Source organism: Pteronotus mesoamericanus, unplaced genomic scaffold, assembly GCF_021234165.1.
Source record: "Pteronotus mesoamericanus isolate MK-2021 breed Mesoamerican mustached bat unplaced genomic scaffold, CSHL_Meso_final contig_68, whole genome shotgun sequence".
In the NCBI taxonomy this organism is placed as follows: Eukaryota; Metazoa; Chordata; class Mammalia; order Chiroptera; family Mormoopidae; genus Pteronotus; species Pteronotus mesoamericanus.
In genome coordinates this window covers 26,894,205-26,911,203 of record NW_026555234.1, presented here as the reverse complement: position 1 = coordinate 26,911,203, position 16,999 = coordinate 26,894,205, and positions in this window count along the sequence as shown.

Below are 16,999 nucleotides of genomic sequence, written 5' to 3'. Positions count from 1 at the left end.
TCCCAAGTAAAATCATAATTCCTGTTAAAAAATGTTAGTTATGAACTGATTATTCATAAGTTCATGGGAAGGTTATTTTCTACTCTGTCTTCTTCATCAATTAGAACAAATAAGAAAAGCAAGCTTAGGGATTCACATAACAAAGTTATGATTTCCATTCATTTTAGAATATGCTTTGAACATTTAATATAGTTTCATTTACATAGATATAGATGTGATTGGATAGACAGATATAGAGATAGATGATATAGATATAGATAGATATATAGATATAGATAGAAAGATATAGATATAGATAGATATAGAATTGCAGCAAAGGGAAACTGTTAATTAAAATCCCATATTTATATGTTCAACAAAACAATGGCAATTAAGTTTAATATTAATTAAAATATGGAGGGTCTAGCAGAAGGGATGCCTGCTTGAATGTGGTTGATAGGGTAATAATATGGCTGTAGTAATTTATAGTTTTAATTGGAATATTTCACCTAAAATGTCATATGATGTGCTTGAGTGTGATATTGTTTTGTTACAGAATTACATACTTATGATTTTGTAATAAAAAATGGCATTATTTATGCCAGACCTCTTACCTATGATAAAAGTTATGTTCTTAAACCTTTAATTATTTTATGAATTCTGTGGAATACAAAGTATGTACATAGCCACTTAAGCCATCTGTGTTTCATATATGTTTCTGGGCTTTTTGTTGTTGTTGTTGTTCAAGAAATATTCTCAGACCTTGCTATTCAGTGTGTGTTTCATGGAGGTGAGGTATGATCTGGAAACCTCGGTCTTCACCCAAGACCTGCAGATTCAGAATCTGTATTTTAACAAGATCTGTATGTGGTTTGCATGCCATATACCCCTTAAAGCTGAGAAGGACTGATTAAAAATAAAACATATTATTTAGAGCAATAGAGTACTGATCTTTCTATATGGAAAAATAGAAGAAAACCATTTAAATATATGGGAAAATAGAAGGAAAACCATCTAAACCTTCTATGGTTCTCTTCAGATAGATTTAGTAAAATTTATGGCATCTAAAATTATAATCTTAATATGATTTGTTAAATAATAATGTAATAATTCAGTTGTGATTTTTTAAGCTTTGAAATAAGAAATCGTATTACTCACTTTAAAACATCATATTGAGTACAAATTCCAGGAAAAAAAAAAACACACTGCTTTGTAGACATACCACTTTAAAATAAAATTTGAAATTGTTATCACTATATATATTCAATTATCCCTTTAAAATTCTAATATATCTGTTATTAAATATTAGAAAACAGACTTTTTTACAAGCCAAGAAATAGAAGTAATGAGTTAACATGTGAACTTGTGATGAATGCTGATCTACACAAGAGTATCACACTACCTTTAATTTACACAGTGTTTAATTTGTACAAGCTTGTTAAAGCAACGCATCAATTTTCCTGACTCAGCTCTACAAATTCTGCAACATTTTTAAAAAGCTGAAAAATGACCCCTGCTACACATAATGAGAACTGTGTTAGTCATGTTTCATAAATAACAAATAATGTCAAAATCTCAGTGACTTACAATAAACTTATATTCTCATGTTCCCTGGCACACAGGTAGCACAGGTTGGCTAGAGTTCCATTGACCCAAGTTGGCTTCCACTGGGACAGGCTAAACTCCAGGCTTTCTCTCAGGTTCAGGTCTCCTCCATTTATCTTCTTTCTGGGACTCAGGCTGAAACAGCTATTGCTGAATGCTTTTATTGATAGATCACAGGAGCATGGAGGTTTATGTGGACACACAGAACGCTCCTTCAGGCTTCTGCTAACAACTTGCACACTTATTTTCATCCATACCCCATTGACTAAAGCAAGTCATTTCACCCATCCCCTAATCAATGGAGCACGAAACTGTACCCCACCCATAGGAAAAGGCACTGTGAAGCTACGTGGCAAAGAATGCGGATACATAATTTCAGTACGTGAGGAAGGGATTCCATCTCTGCTAGAAAAATTGGCTTTAAACTTTTAGTATTTTTTCCATGGCTATGTTCCCTGCCTGACTGTAAGCTTTTTGAAAACAAGATTAAAATGTACACATTTAGTTCCAATCTTCTTTAACCCCTTCACAAAGTAGGAATTAAATCTGTTTTGCTGAATGCATTTGAGAAACAAATTTGAAAGAAACATAGATTGGTGAAGTCTTTAAAAACTAAGCTTGGAACATTAAGTTTAAAGCTTCCATGTTTAATCTTCAGGCTAAATCTACAGCGGTCTTCAGTCCATTTTTCTTTCATTTTAATGTTCTCCATAATAATTTCTATGCATGCTGAGTGTTTTTCCTTAATTATATTTATTTTGATAATATGTACAAATCTACCCACCTGTATAAAATAGGCAAATTACAAATACATCTTTACATCTCATAGAGATGTTGAATGAAACAATGTAAGTAAAGAATTTAGTGTATTAGATTGTACATAATAAATGTGAAGAAATATCAATCCTCCCTCTTTTTTGAGTGTTTACATTTTGTTTTTATTTATTTTAATCTTTTCCTTGGAATAGTAATGTATTTGTTCACTAGAATTCTGGTATTATATCTTCCTCCCTTGTATATAGCTTTTATATTTTCAAATTGGGAGACACTCTACCTAATTTAAATATATGAGTTTACAGGTGAAGAAATCTATAACAGAAAATGGCTGGGTGTTGTTTAAAATTGTTCGGAAGATAAGCATGAGGATTGGAACCGGAATTTAGGCTCTCAAACAGCCACTTCAAGGTGTGCTTTCTACGACGCTATGTGGGCAGAACATGAATGTTGGCCCTTCTCTCCCCAAGCTCATACCCAAGAGGCTAAAGAGGTGTGCCTAATTCTGTAATACTTTCATTTCCTATCCCCCAAATGCAAACCCAACAAAAGCATACCCATGCTAGATCCAATTCTTTTGGGGTGTGTTTTTATGAGTTCTGCACTGGCATTCTTATAAGGCAATGAATGACTCTGAGTTTTTTACTAAGGTCTTGATGTGTGTTAATGACCATTTCCTATCAATCCACAGGTGTAGACTAATGAAAAGAACTGAAGAGCGAAGCTGGTCCTTTACCAGTGATGTGCCAAGCCAGGGAGACGTTTGACAGTTGAGTGCCTACCTTCTTGCATTTGCTTAATCATGGAGACACGCTGTGGAAAATTTTGCTTGTTGGCAGCATTATAAGGAATTAGAGATTTTTGGGGGGTAAATTTTCTTTATATTTATCTAAATAAATAGGAATAAATAGACCTTTGCATTAATTACCTAGTACATCTGTTTGGCATATATTCTCAAAGCCTTTTCTCTTAATATTAGTTCAACTTGAACATGCATTTGCCCCAAGGGGTATATAATCATAAACTGCCCATCTCCATATTAATATTTTAAAATTACATGTACTTCCTAATTCTCCTAAGGTTCATATAATTCCTTCTTTTAGGTCACCCATACTACTGAACACATGTTCACTTCCTAAGAACGACCAATTACAAATAAAATATTGCATACAGGATAGTGATTTAACTCAAAGAAATCTAAGAGAAAAATCTATTTAATCCTATATTAGTTCTGGTTACTAAAAATAGATTTTTAAATACTTAAAATATTGGTGAGAATTAATGTACTGGGGCAAATTCAATAATAGAATATTGTCTTCATATAAAATTTATAGAATCACAACCTTTTGTGCATCATAAATTCCAACAATAATTGATATTTTTACATGACATAAACATTCAAATAGTTCTCCTATCAGGCTCTTTGAACTGAAGATCACCTCACTGCTTCGGCAATGATTATAACAGAACAGTTAGTACAGAAAAGTTAGGAAGTCTGGGTTTTGTGATACATAATTTTACCTAATTTTATAAATTATATAGTTCAGGAAGGAGCATTGCTTTCACTTTTTATCTGTAAGATATAGCTAATGCTTAATAAAACCTGAAATGAAAGTGGCCCATCATTTCCTCATATAGAGATTTCATGTGGAGAGATGGGGATTCAGCAGCACATCTAGGTTTTATTTTAACTTCCTACCTAATACAGTGTGTGACTTTCAGCCCTGCTTTCAACTTGCCTTATACAAAAACAGAATCACCACTGTGCTCCCATGGGCAATGCACCATATAACTGATGGGACCCCAAGTGGTGGGCCTGCATGGGTGATATCAAACAGGGAGTTGATATCAAACAGGGAGTATGCAAAGAAATGAATTAACTGAAGCAGAACACAAGACGGGTGTGTGAGCATGAGTGTGTGTGTGCTGGGTGTGGTGGAATAGAAAGTTTTATAACTATCAGCCCTGGCTGGTGTGGTTCAGTGGATTGAGTGCCAGCCTGAGAACCAATGGGTCACCAGTTCGATTCCCCGTCAGGTCACATGCCTGGGTTGCAGGCCAGGCCCCCAATAGAGGGTGCATGGGAGGCAACCACACATTGATGTTTCTCTCTCTCTTTCTCCTTCCCTTCCTCTCCCTCTAAAAATGAATAAATAAAATTTCTTGAAAAAATTGTATAACTGTCAAAAGAAAAGAAGCAGTGTACTTAAAAGTGATTTTCGTAGCCAAATGCTTTCCTGTGGGAGGGGAAAAAAGGCAAGAATGAAGACAAAGCCTATCATGCTTGCCTGCTACTGACTTGGGCCTTTAGAATAAAGCTAAAATTCTTTTACAAAATTGAAAATGCATTTAACTCTCTGGTCCTGATGAGCTCTAATCATGGTAAACAATGGCCCCTCTGGCCTCCCTCTTTGGATGTTGGTACACTTTAGTCTCTGCAGATAAACTGAATGTTGCTTCTGATGACTTATTTTACCTACTTTTATGGGATTACTCCTTTAATCTGTGGAGGCTGACTTGATTCTGACCCAGAAGAGTCCCAGATTTCAATATGTTATCCTTTCTTTTTTTCTCACAGGGATCAAATCACACTAAAAAGTTTTGCTCAACTGCAGCATACACACACACACACACACACACACACACACACACACACACACACAGAGTGACCGCATTCCCACAGCCCTCCACCATTTCCCTGGTCCACCTCCCATGGCCTCCAGTTTTTCTGCCTTTGTGTTACGGACTCTGCCTTCTCCTCAGCCATGTTCCAGTCCCATGCTTACCTCTATACTCTTTGGGAAGTCACCCCACCCTTCTAGTTTGCCTCCTCCAGCTATCCTGAGGTTTTATGCATATTTTTATCATATTATACCTTCTCCCAGTATTATCTCCCGCCTCTCTTAACCCAAGGATCCCACCAGATACAGCTGTGTCTGAGGAGCCTTTAGCAAGCTGCACTCTCTTGCTTTCTTTTATTCAAGTTACTTCTAAGGAAGGAAGGAAAGGAAAGGGAAGGAGGGAAGGAGGAACCTCTGAGTCTCTGACCCCCCACCTTGAGACACAGACACACACACTTACATTGCTCTCCACCAGGCAAGATTTTGTTTAAACTACAAAATGTGGTGTAAATTTGGCCTCTTAAGTGGATCATTCACCACTACAATATCCCTAAATCCTCCTTTATGTTCTTTTAGTATTTTGTTTCTGCTATTAACATCATACTTATTAAGCCCTCATCCATCTCAATATTTCTAATTTTTGTTATAAATAAGCAATTTGATCTGTTGATATGAGTGATTGCTTGGACCTTGTAGTTCAGCAAAGTTTGAACTTTAATCCCTATTTTCTGTGTATAAACAGTTTCTATATTTTTAATGTAGTGCTTTAGACCAAATTTTAAAGTTAATAAAGACTACGTTGAGATTTTATAGACTTTTCAATATTAGTTCTTCTTATTCTGGGTTGTTTTCTTCTTTTCAGCTTCAAAAAGAAAAATGTTTGGGCCCTTTTTCACCTTCTTACTTTCTAATAGTTTTGAAATCCTAGCATCTGTGTATGTTTCTTTAGAATTCTAGGTAAAGTCCTAAAGTTAAAGATTTATCTTCCCGACATGTAAGGGCCATAAGGACTATTTAACTCCTGTCTCTTAGCTATCAAGGAAAATACAGGTGAGACTGAAGGAAAAGGGGGAGAAATCATTTTTCTTTTCCATTGTTTATTATCAGGTTCTTATATTTAATCTTGAATTTTCCTTTGAGCATTTGCACTTTTGTTTTCTCGTTTTATTCTGAATCAATCAAATATGCTGCATCTCTTTCCTGCAGGAATTTTTTGTTCAATTTTTACTACATTAGATCTAAAACCTCACACTTCAATTGTTCTTGGTATTTTAAAATTATAACTTCATGTGCAGTCTACAACTTTTGGACTAGTTTTAAAATATATACATATAATATATATTTAACCTTTATATATTTTATGGTTACCTGATAGATATCTTGATATTAACCCATCTCTACCCCTCTACTGTAGTTCAGTTTACGATACATTACCTAAGTTTGCTTTGGCTACACAGGGTAACTTTTTTTGATAGTATCCTGTCATGAGAAATACCCATATCCAGTTCCTAATTTCCCTGTTCACCAGAACCAGCCAACTCTCTAAGATTTCTTCTGTATGAACAAAGCAAGAAGATAATAATTAGTAGATTGTGCCCTTATATCACACTTATCAAAGGAAGTTTTGAACATCTCTCTCCATTTTCCATTTACATCCCAGATCAAAAAGGATAACTTTCAAATTTACTTTACCTTTCACTTCTTCCAGAGACATCCTCACTTTCCTAACCAGAAGCAACTTTCTCCAATTATAACTTCATGAACCCCTCATCTGAAACAAATTACTTCTGCTCTTGCAGAAACTATTTATCCTATCAACATTTGTATGATGAGCAAGATGATGCCTATGTATTCCTTCAGTTAATCGGACTCAGCCTCTCTCTACAGACAGCTAACATTTAATCCAAAATTCAATCCAAAATTTAATCCAAAATTCAATCCAAATGTGTTTTAGAAAGTCACAAGTAAAAATTTCGTGCATCTGTAATTCCAAATCCTGACTTCTTTGTGAAAACATCAACACATACTGAATGTATTCCAGCTGATTTAGGAAGTTATTAAGAAGGGCAATTTAAAAATCAATGTACAAATTGCATCTAAGAAATCTTCTTCTAACAGGAAAGATGACACCCAGCTGGATCATTCCCCATAGGGCAGTTTCGATGCCATTTACAGCACCGTGGGCCCGGTGTTGGTTGAGGTGTTGTTGCCGTCCGGTGGAGTTTGCTCCTATGCCGCTCTGGTCACAGCTTCCTATGGCCCTGTGTCTATCAGAAAGTGCTTTTCTCTTTTCTTATGTGAGTTCCTCTCCTTGGACACTCATACTCAAACATAATGCAATGTTGCTGCAGCGTTGTCTCAGTAACGGGAGCATATTCTGAACTTGACAAGTAAGTTTGTTCCTCTTAGATACGTGGCAGTTGTGACATTGAAATGTGTCTTGAACTTACTGAACTAGTTTCCCTGAAGTCTTAGAAGTGACATCAACAACAGGAACAACGGGTGGCGAACTATTCTTGTAGGTATTTTTCTGACGCTGGTCCAGATTTTTCCTCTCCCTCATTTGCCAAACACTCTTCTTCCTGAGCCTCCAGGACGGTTACTAGGGCACCTTGCCGTTTGTAGGACATTTGGCTTCTGTGTTTTAATACCTGAGCAAATGTTCAATGTGAACCAACACTTTCATTTCCCTTAGGGAAGTTTTATCCTTTAAAATGTTTCCACTTTTCATTTTAGAATATCAAAACAATTTTCATTATATAATTCTCCTGGAAAATGAATAAGATAATACATGGTAAAGTGTGGACCTAGATTTATCCTTGAAGTCCTTAAATCTGTTCCATAAAAATATAAGGTTATACTTCTACTCTGAAAAAGAAGAAAATATTAACTTCCCCTTCACCAGAACACAAGCAAACTAGATACATATTTCCTGCCATATTAGTATGAAGTGACATTTTAAAAAATAAACCTGTTTTTCTTGGAATGAATCATTCCAGGTCACTTTTGGGAAGAGTGTTATAATGCCAAAATTATAATTTATATCAAACCTACTAAAAATTAAAGTGACTCAGGTATGCATGAGCTTTTATAGTTTTGCTTACCTATTCAATGTTAAAACACATTCTAAAAACATAACAACACAATTTGAAAAGCAAACAGTAAGTTTGATATCTACTCAAAAGTAAATTAACTCAAAGTTTTTTAATAAATTTTGGAGAATTTCTTCATTTTTATTTTATTTAAGACAAATTCTGATCGCGAATAATTCATTTTCTTTAACGAATTTGTTTATTTTTAGAGAGAGGGGAGGGAAAGGAGAAAAAGAGGGAAACATCAATATGTGGTTGCCTGTAGCGCGCCCCCGCCTAGGGACCTGGCCCACAACCCAGGCCTGTGCCCTGACTGGGAATCTATCAGCGACCATTTGATTCTCAGGCCAGCACTGAATCCACTGAGCCACACCAGCCAGGGCTGAATAGTTCATTTCTAGGAGTTAGTTGGTGATTACCCAATTTCTCTTTCTACACCAAAATCTCACCCTGCTGCAAAAAAAAATTACCAGAGAGGTCTGCATGAGAATACATTGTTTACTATTAATATGCACATTGCACATGCTCCTTAATTCTGCCTAAGAACAGCCCTCGAAGATAATTTGTTTTTGTATTGGTAGTATATGATCAACCTATCCTATCACAATATTGTAGTCTACCTCATTCAAAGGAGATAAAAGAGCAAGAAGCATCATGCGAGATCTTTTAGAATTAAAATGTCTGCGAAAGCACACTCAAAAGTCTTTTAAACACTGTCATAGCACAAAAGACAACATGACCTAATTTTTAAAACCACGTGTGCACTGGAGCCATTAAAATGGGGATGGTGATAAGCTGCCTGGCACACAGTAATCACTCAATAATATTGCTATCAACTTTGCTATCATCAATATTGTAGCTAAGCATTTTTTTATCACAGCCAAGATGGAAGAAATATTTTTTCTAAAAGTATGAGACACTGGAAAATATTCAAATATAATTTGAAAATTTTTTATTTACAATACGGAGAAAGAAAAATGTTTAATTACACAGAAAGCTTTAGAGTATTTTTGAACAAATAAGTTTTTGCAGAAAACCCCACTCTATCTTTAACATTGAAATGGTATCGTGTATGATAATAACTTCTTTTTTTAGTATGCATTTTTATATGTGAAGGTAACTCTCCTCTATATGAGCATATAAGAAATGTCAATGTAAATACAATAGTACCTTTTTTTTTAATATTATAGATACATTCCAAAAGAAAACAATCATTTTTTCAAATTATTGCAAACTTGATATGTAAAAAACTCTTCAGTAAAGCAATTGCTTTCCCAAAATTGATCATAATTTTAGAGCATAAGGCTTAGTTCTAAAACATCATTCTTTGCTTATAGACATACTCAGTATGCATTAGATGACTACAGTTTTATAAACAAAGATTATTATACTTCTATGCAAAGTTTATAAAGTTACTTGTTTTTCTTTTATTCTGTAGTTTTCCCACATCCACTTTTAGACATTAGTGCAAAATACATTTTTAATACAATATTCACTGAAAAATCTATTTTACCAACTTAATTTCATTTAGTACAATTTAATATCCAGTTTCAATTCTTGTTTAAATCACAAAGTTTAGAGGTTATCATTAGCCATTGCAACTATATATTTAACATTTATTTGGAAGTCAAAAGGTACTTACTGATTTTTAATGCCACTTATTTAATCATAAATTACTCATGAATCCCACATCTGAGTAAGCTCTAAAACTTTTCGGAACACAAATGTTAGCAGGGAGGAAATCTGTTTCACTTTATTTTGAAGATATAAATTGTTTATGTCTTTTACTTGTTTTGATTTATCAAACAGGTAAAGGAAACCATCATTCAAGAAAGCCAAGCCAAAAATCTATTGAATATATGATAATCGACAGTCAACACAATGTAATTTTCTATGAGATCTTATTTAGCGTGGAAGCAGTTTCAAGTCACATCCCAGCAAAAGTCACATAATAAAATATACCATTTTTAACAACACTGATTTAGATATATTTTTCTTTCTGTTATTTCCAATAAGGTTTGGTTACTCTTTTCCACCCCAATTTGTTTATACTGTGAAATCATGAACAGATTGATTCTGACCAAAATGTCAGGTCAAGAAATTATATTCAGTATCTATCTGACTCTTTCTTTGGACTATCAGCTGGAATTTGAGCAGAGGTTATAGAAAGAAATTCAAAATATACTTATGAATATTATCAAACATTAAACTTAAAGGCCTAATTTCATATTATATTTCTGTTTTAATTTCATTAAAAGTATTTATTAAAATAGTGCATTATATAATTACATGGAATGGATTATACATACCTTTCAGCTATAAGCCAATGATTTAATTATCCTGACCTTTGATGTACATGGAAGTATGTTTTAAAGCTCTAATTAAATGACAAGGTCAATCTCTTTGTTAGAACTTTGTATTTAATAGGACTGAAATAGTAGACATCTTATGTAGAGTGGGGAAAGATTTTGAAATCAGAATTTAAGCAAATTTATATTATAGTAAGGTCAATTGCCACATTTTGAGCAAGACCTTTAATACCATATTATCAAAATCTTAGGTATTTTCATAGTTTTTTATTATTTACAAAATGCTTTAACATATTTGCTTCATATTAACTTCACAACAGTTCTATGAGAAAAGTAATACATTGTTTAGCTACATTCTGCAGAGAAGAAAATGTCAGCATGTCACTCATCAGTGACAAGATCAGTACTACTGTGTTGAACTCTAAATTACCATATTGTTCTGTGTCTCTAATTGTAACTGGGGACCTCACTGGAGATGGATAAGAGACTGGGAAGCACCGACTGTCCATGAGCACCAGCTGCAGCACAGCTACACAAACCAACATGCATTGCCCCAGCAAAGAGGGCAACGCAGCGTTACTAGGCAGAAAAAAGCATGTAGGAACTCATGTCAGGTTAGGGAAATGACTGGATGGAGGGACATACCCTACTATCTATTGATTCTGGGGGCCCTTTATAAAAAGCAGAGAGTGAGGAAATGTCACTCTCTTAGCTTTCCTCTACTCTTGCTGGTCTGGTCAGATGCTCAGAGCTTGAGTTCCTGGGCCAGCAGGCCTTGGAGGCCATGTGGTCTGGGAATATTCTGGGCAACCCTATCCAAACGTTCCAGGGTCTGCCTTACCAGGAACACAGCAGACGCTGGGCTGGTAAGGAAGAAGGCGAAGTGGTCCAGGCCAAAAGGCCTTGGAAGCCACATGGTAGGGCAGCAAACCCACCCCCTCACCCGCAAAAGAAGTCATGGAGGCACTGGCAACTGGAATGAGCACTCCACGGACACGACTGATCAGAAGCACAACTGCACCAGCAAGCCAACACTAAAGAAATGGGGAGCAAGTGCTGGACTGGTGGGCAGAAGCCAAGGAAGGAGCAGCTCAACACAACAAGGAAGGAGTGAAACTTCAGTAGCATGCACAACTTCGAAGGATGCCTGGAGCAGAAGTGACCAGAGCATGGTGTAACCACCTGCATTTTCCCAAAGACAGTGCTTTTAAATGGGAAAAGAAAATCTGGATGCAGCCTAGGACTGGTCTGACCAGGCAGAGTATGGCAGGATTATCCTTCCTTGGATATTTTAGAAGAAATGGCCTTTGAGGCAGAAACCTGCCTTTATTTCAAGTTGTTTGTTCTTTAAATAAAAGATTCCTTTTCCTTTCTACCAAAGTATTTCTCTAGAGTTTTGCCTGTTTGGCAACATGCAGGAGGACCCCCACTGGCTGGTTCAGTAACATCTTCAAGACTACAGACACATTCACATGTACAGGTGCATTCTCCTATTCATCTAATGGTATATACATTGCAAGAAAAAACAAAAATTCTTTATATATTAAAAAGATCTTTTAAATTGCTTATAAGCATGTCATTATATGAGTTTAAAGTTTAAGTTTCAATTAGTGTTTTAATATGATATAAAAATTTGCATATGCTTCTCATACATATATAATTACAGGTGCATGTAAAACATGATTTAAAACATGAATGAGTTTCTCATCTTGGTCTCATTGCCATTAAACTGTTCTTAAAAGGAAGCTTCTACTGGTTTTGCAAAGAGTTCTGAATTTCTGAGTTTCAATCAACTTCAGAAGCATCAGAAACAGGAGGAGCTCTGCTTCTTCAAGTTTGAAAATCTAGTATCCACTTGACTAGGATTTAATAAGTCAGAACTGTAATTATTTTTAATTTTTTTCATCAGAGAAGTAATAACTGAGATCTGCAGGTATTTGCTTTTTCCTGGAGTCTGAGTTAGTGAATGTATTGTATACGTGTGTGTAAAATGTTTCTTCCATAACAAGGTATATATTCCAAAAAGTTTATAAATCATCCTAAGTATTCTTGCACTATTATTACTCAACAATTTATGTTCAGTCAATGTCTGCTTTCACTAACAGAAAAGAAACATGAAAAAAAGTTTCCTCCCTCTCCTCCTTACCCTGAAAAGTGCACAAAAGAAAATGTCAGGATGAGGCCTTGTTTCTCTGTCAACGTTGACCAATTCAGTATGGAAGCACAAATACCAATTTTAACTAACTGTCTAATAAAATCCTCAGACATAACCGAATTAGCTACATTTTTAAAACCCAAAGGAAACCAGCGCATAATGCAAAATATCATTCAGTCTATGCCTACATAGAATTACTAAAAGTTGCAATTCCAAGTAATTCTGGAAATCTACCAAAACTATGGTTCTTTGTTAGGTCATATTCTGCACAATACCGTTCTTCTGAACTCAGGTAGATATATATGCACATATGCACACACAGACATCACAAATATCTTAATGCTATCCACAGGAAAACTAATTTACTCTATGTTTATCCTTCAGATGTCTCTCCAGGGCTCTCGAACAAGGCCATAGTAACCATAACTCATTGGCAGCTTGAGTGGTTTACATTACCCTTCAGTATGTGCTTTCTTAGAGGTTGCCTGTGTCCAAATGAATGAGTTTAATGGTGAAAATTATAAACATCAAGGCCATGTGATAGTGAATCCCTTAGGAAAAAGTTCTATGACATTTCTCACTCACAGAAGAACCTCAAAAATGTTTTTGTCTGCTTTCTCTTATTTTAAAGATAAGGAAACTACAGTTCAGTAAAAGTTAATGCATTTTTAAAGATACAAAATAATCTGTCTACAGTTATTGAATAACATAGAACATGACTTTACCTTGACCTTTACCTACATGGATTACATGTTAATTGACCTATATCATAAGTGTTGATGTGTCTATAGGAAAAATTCAACTCCCCTTGCATGTCATACAGAGTGATTTACAGATTACCCCCAAATGATTTTACCAACCTTGTCTGTCGTCACTGGGTAACCACCAAACACATTCTTTATACCCACAGAGAACATCTCATGTTTTATAAACACAATGAGCTCTTCTCCTACATATGCTTTCACAGGGTCTTCTCCTCTATTTAAAACACTGAGTCTGGGCATTTCTACATTACACCTCTTCTGAAAGCTCTGTGCTTGGTTAGTATGCTGCTCCCATAAAGCCTGAGACAAATCTCTATCACAGCATAAATCACATTGAATTGGGATAAGCTGCCTGCTTGTTTATCCCAGGGATTCTGCTTTGCACATAGTAGGCCCTCATTAATGCCTGTGGAACCAATAAATACATGAAATGAAGAGAAAAGTCCATGTGTTTATAATCTAAATCTGGAAAGCTTCCTTCACTACACTGTGCTGACTGGATTAATCCTAAAATCCTATCTCTTGGTTTCTGGGTGTCTTCCCTATGCCAGTCAGTACAGTGAATGAGGCCAATCGGCCTGAATTTAAACTTCCATTTAACTCAAATGGCATGAATCCAAACCTTCATTCACTTTCATTGGGACGTTTGGTTTGTGTTAAATAGCTCTATTCATTTATTCGTTATTCTACACACACTTCAGTTCTTACTAAGCTCGTTTGAGACAGGAGCAGCTGTCTCGGTGGCACTTTCTGGTCCAGTCTCATTCACTGCTCCACATACACACAGCTTTAAAGAGCTACTAAATGGGCTTTCCAGACAGACCGGTTTGGCTTCTCATCCTTTTTTCCAATTGTTTGTGTGTTTGTGTGTTTGTTTTGCATTTTCAGTAGCATAGTGTAAAAATATCCTAAATGCAGAGTACATTCTTTACCTATGCACTACATTTACTCAGCCACCCCAGGTCTCACTACTTAGATTTACTGTCTGTAACTTCAGAGGGACAAATTGCTGAACTGGGTGTTAACTTAGTATGTAATAACTTGCATTGTTACCATAAACAAGAATAAGTATCTGTTACTTCCAATTATAAGATAAAATCATTTAACCAAGTCCCCTTGAAGGTTCTGATGGAATTACAACATTTTCTATTCTGGGGAAGCATATCTCTATGCATTGTTTAAAAAACCAGATATGTTGCAAATATGCTATTGGCACCTAATCCCAATCATAACTCCCTTATTCCAGGAAACTAAAAAAATAAAAATAAAAAAATAAAGGGAATAGTAGAACAAGCCAGATAAGATTGAAACATGAAGAAATTAACAGCCAGGGCCAATTTTCTAGCAAAAACCAGAACAAACAAACAAACAGCAACAAAAAAAAAATCAGTGGACATATGGCTTAGAGACATATGGCACATCATTTTCACTAGACAACCTAGATAAAGGGAAGAGGAATTGTTTCAATTCTCCAGTCTCAGGACATTGTCCCTCTAATTTCAATGAAATATACACATGTGGGAGTAAGAAATTTAAATTATTTATCTTTTTAGCTGTTTAGAGTGAAAGTAGTTTTGTATGACAAGTTTAATAGGTTTCTCCTCAAAAGTTATCAGTTGAAATGCGGGAAGTACTTTATCCTGAACCTGGCAAAAGTGAAGGAGTGACTTTGACTTTCTCCTGGGGTCGCAGGCTGCAAGCTAGCTGCTTCTTTGAGGCCCCATTTCAAGGTTTTATGATATGCAAGGGAGATCCAGCTATACAGGTTACCAATAGTTCTTCCCATCTGGAATTATGCAAAAATAATAGATTTGATCAGGTGTAAATGGACACTTTTTTCTTTTGATAAAAAATCTCAGAATACATTGAGATTTGAGGTGAGTCTAAAAGTAAACTTAATGGCATTCTCATTGTAGAAACTGCTTCCTATTATCCACATGTAATAAATAAATAAAGCAATCACCCTCACCATGGTAGCATGAATTCTCACTCAACAAAAATAGTTTTGAGTCTATAATCAGGCTCTGCAAACTGTTAGGTCTCTATGGCCCTTTGTATCCAGAAATTCCGCCTGATGGTATCACGGAGGAGAAACTACAATGAGCTTGTGGATAGTAGCAATTTCATCACAGTCAAATGACTAAAGAAATTGCAACAGAGTTTCATCGCCCCTCCTCCAAAGAAACACAATGAATTTGCCCTTGACTTTCTGCCTTTTTTTTTCCTCCAATATCTTTGCTGTGGAAGGTTCACCTGGACTTCAAAGCATAAAAATAGTTCAATTTTTGCAGAAGTATAGCATTTCTGAAAAATGGTTCCCTTTCCAAATCCTTGGGGACACTTTAGTCTTCCTTAAATTATTCCTGCTTTTTTTTTACAAACCTTCTACTTTCCTAAATATATGCCAAACTGTCTCATTCTACTTTATATGTACAGTACTCAGAACTGAGTCCTATATACAGTAAATAGTTATAAATAATATTTTTTGACAATTCTGTTTTGAGGCAATATTGCATGGTAGCAGCAGAGCTCTGAAATCTCATTGCCTAATTTTGAAAACTGGCACGACTATTTATTCACTGCGTGACCTTGGACAAATTACTTTTTTGTCATACACCTAGGTTTCCTCATCTATAAAATGAGGATCTGATAATCACAGATTCCTCTTAGGGTTCTAAGAATGAAAAGAGTTAATAAATACATGGTATCAAGCATAAAGTAAATGTTCTATGAATGTTAGAAATTACCTAATAAAGAAAGAGCTTCTTTATGAAGCTCTGATATGTGCCAGGCAATGTACTGTTTTATATGTGTTATCTCATATCATTTCCAGAAAAAATATAATGAGTTAGATGTTATCAATATTCCAAAGATAAAGAAATTTATGATCAGAAGACACAAAACATAGGGAGTTATATAGCAGAATTGGGATTCTGTCCATATATGTTTGACCACAAAGCACAGACCCTTTTGTCCACACGCACTGATGCCTATGAATAGAGATAGGGTACTCACCATTTTACATACGTCAATTAGGGTGATCATAATAATTCTTGCAATGTCAGGGGTATTATTATACTTGGATTATCTCTGAGAAAACTGGTGTTTATAAAAGCCAGTTTCTCTAAGTTCAGAAGCGAAACAACGTATTTCAGAGGCAAAATTGTGAACCAAGTCTCACGACTCCCAAGCCAATGGTCTTTGTGCCACACGAGGCACCATGACAGTTCCTCCCTGTGTGTATTATCCACGCACACTGCTCTACTGTTCACCTAGTGAGAGGGAGCCCCTGACATTTCTCTTGAGAATATGAGCGTATCTGACAAGAATTGTGCCATGTCCCCAAGGATGACCGGTTTTCTCCCCTTAGATCACACGGAACCAAACCATCACCCGGCGCGTTCTGCATATTCACGAGTCCCTCGATTAACTTCCCCAGGCAAGCCCACTGTGACTTGCCCCATCAGTCACCATGTTGAAAGCCCATCCCAGGTTTTTGTGAATCACAGAACACTGTGAACATGTGTGCGAGAGCGATCATCCACTTCTTTGGACTTGCACACACTGTTGGTTTTGTAGTCAGACTGCATGTCAGAAGCTGCATTTAGTTGTCAACTGTACCAAGCATGTGTATGCCCTAGTTATAGAATTATTAGATGTACTAATGTGGATAATAAACAAGCAAACTTAGGGTTTAAAA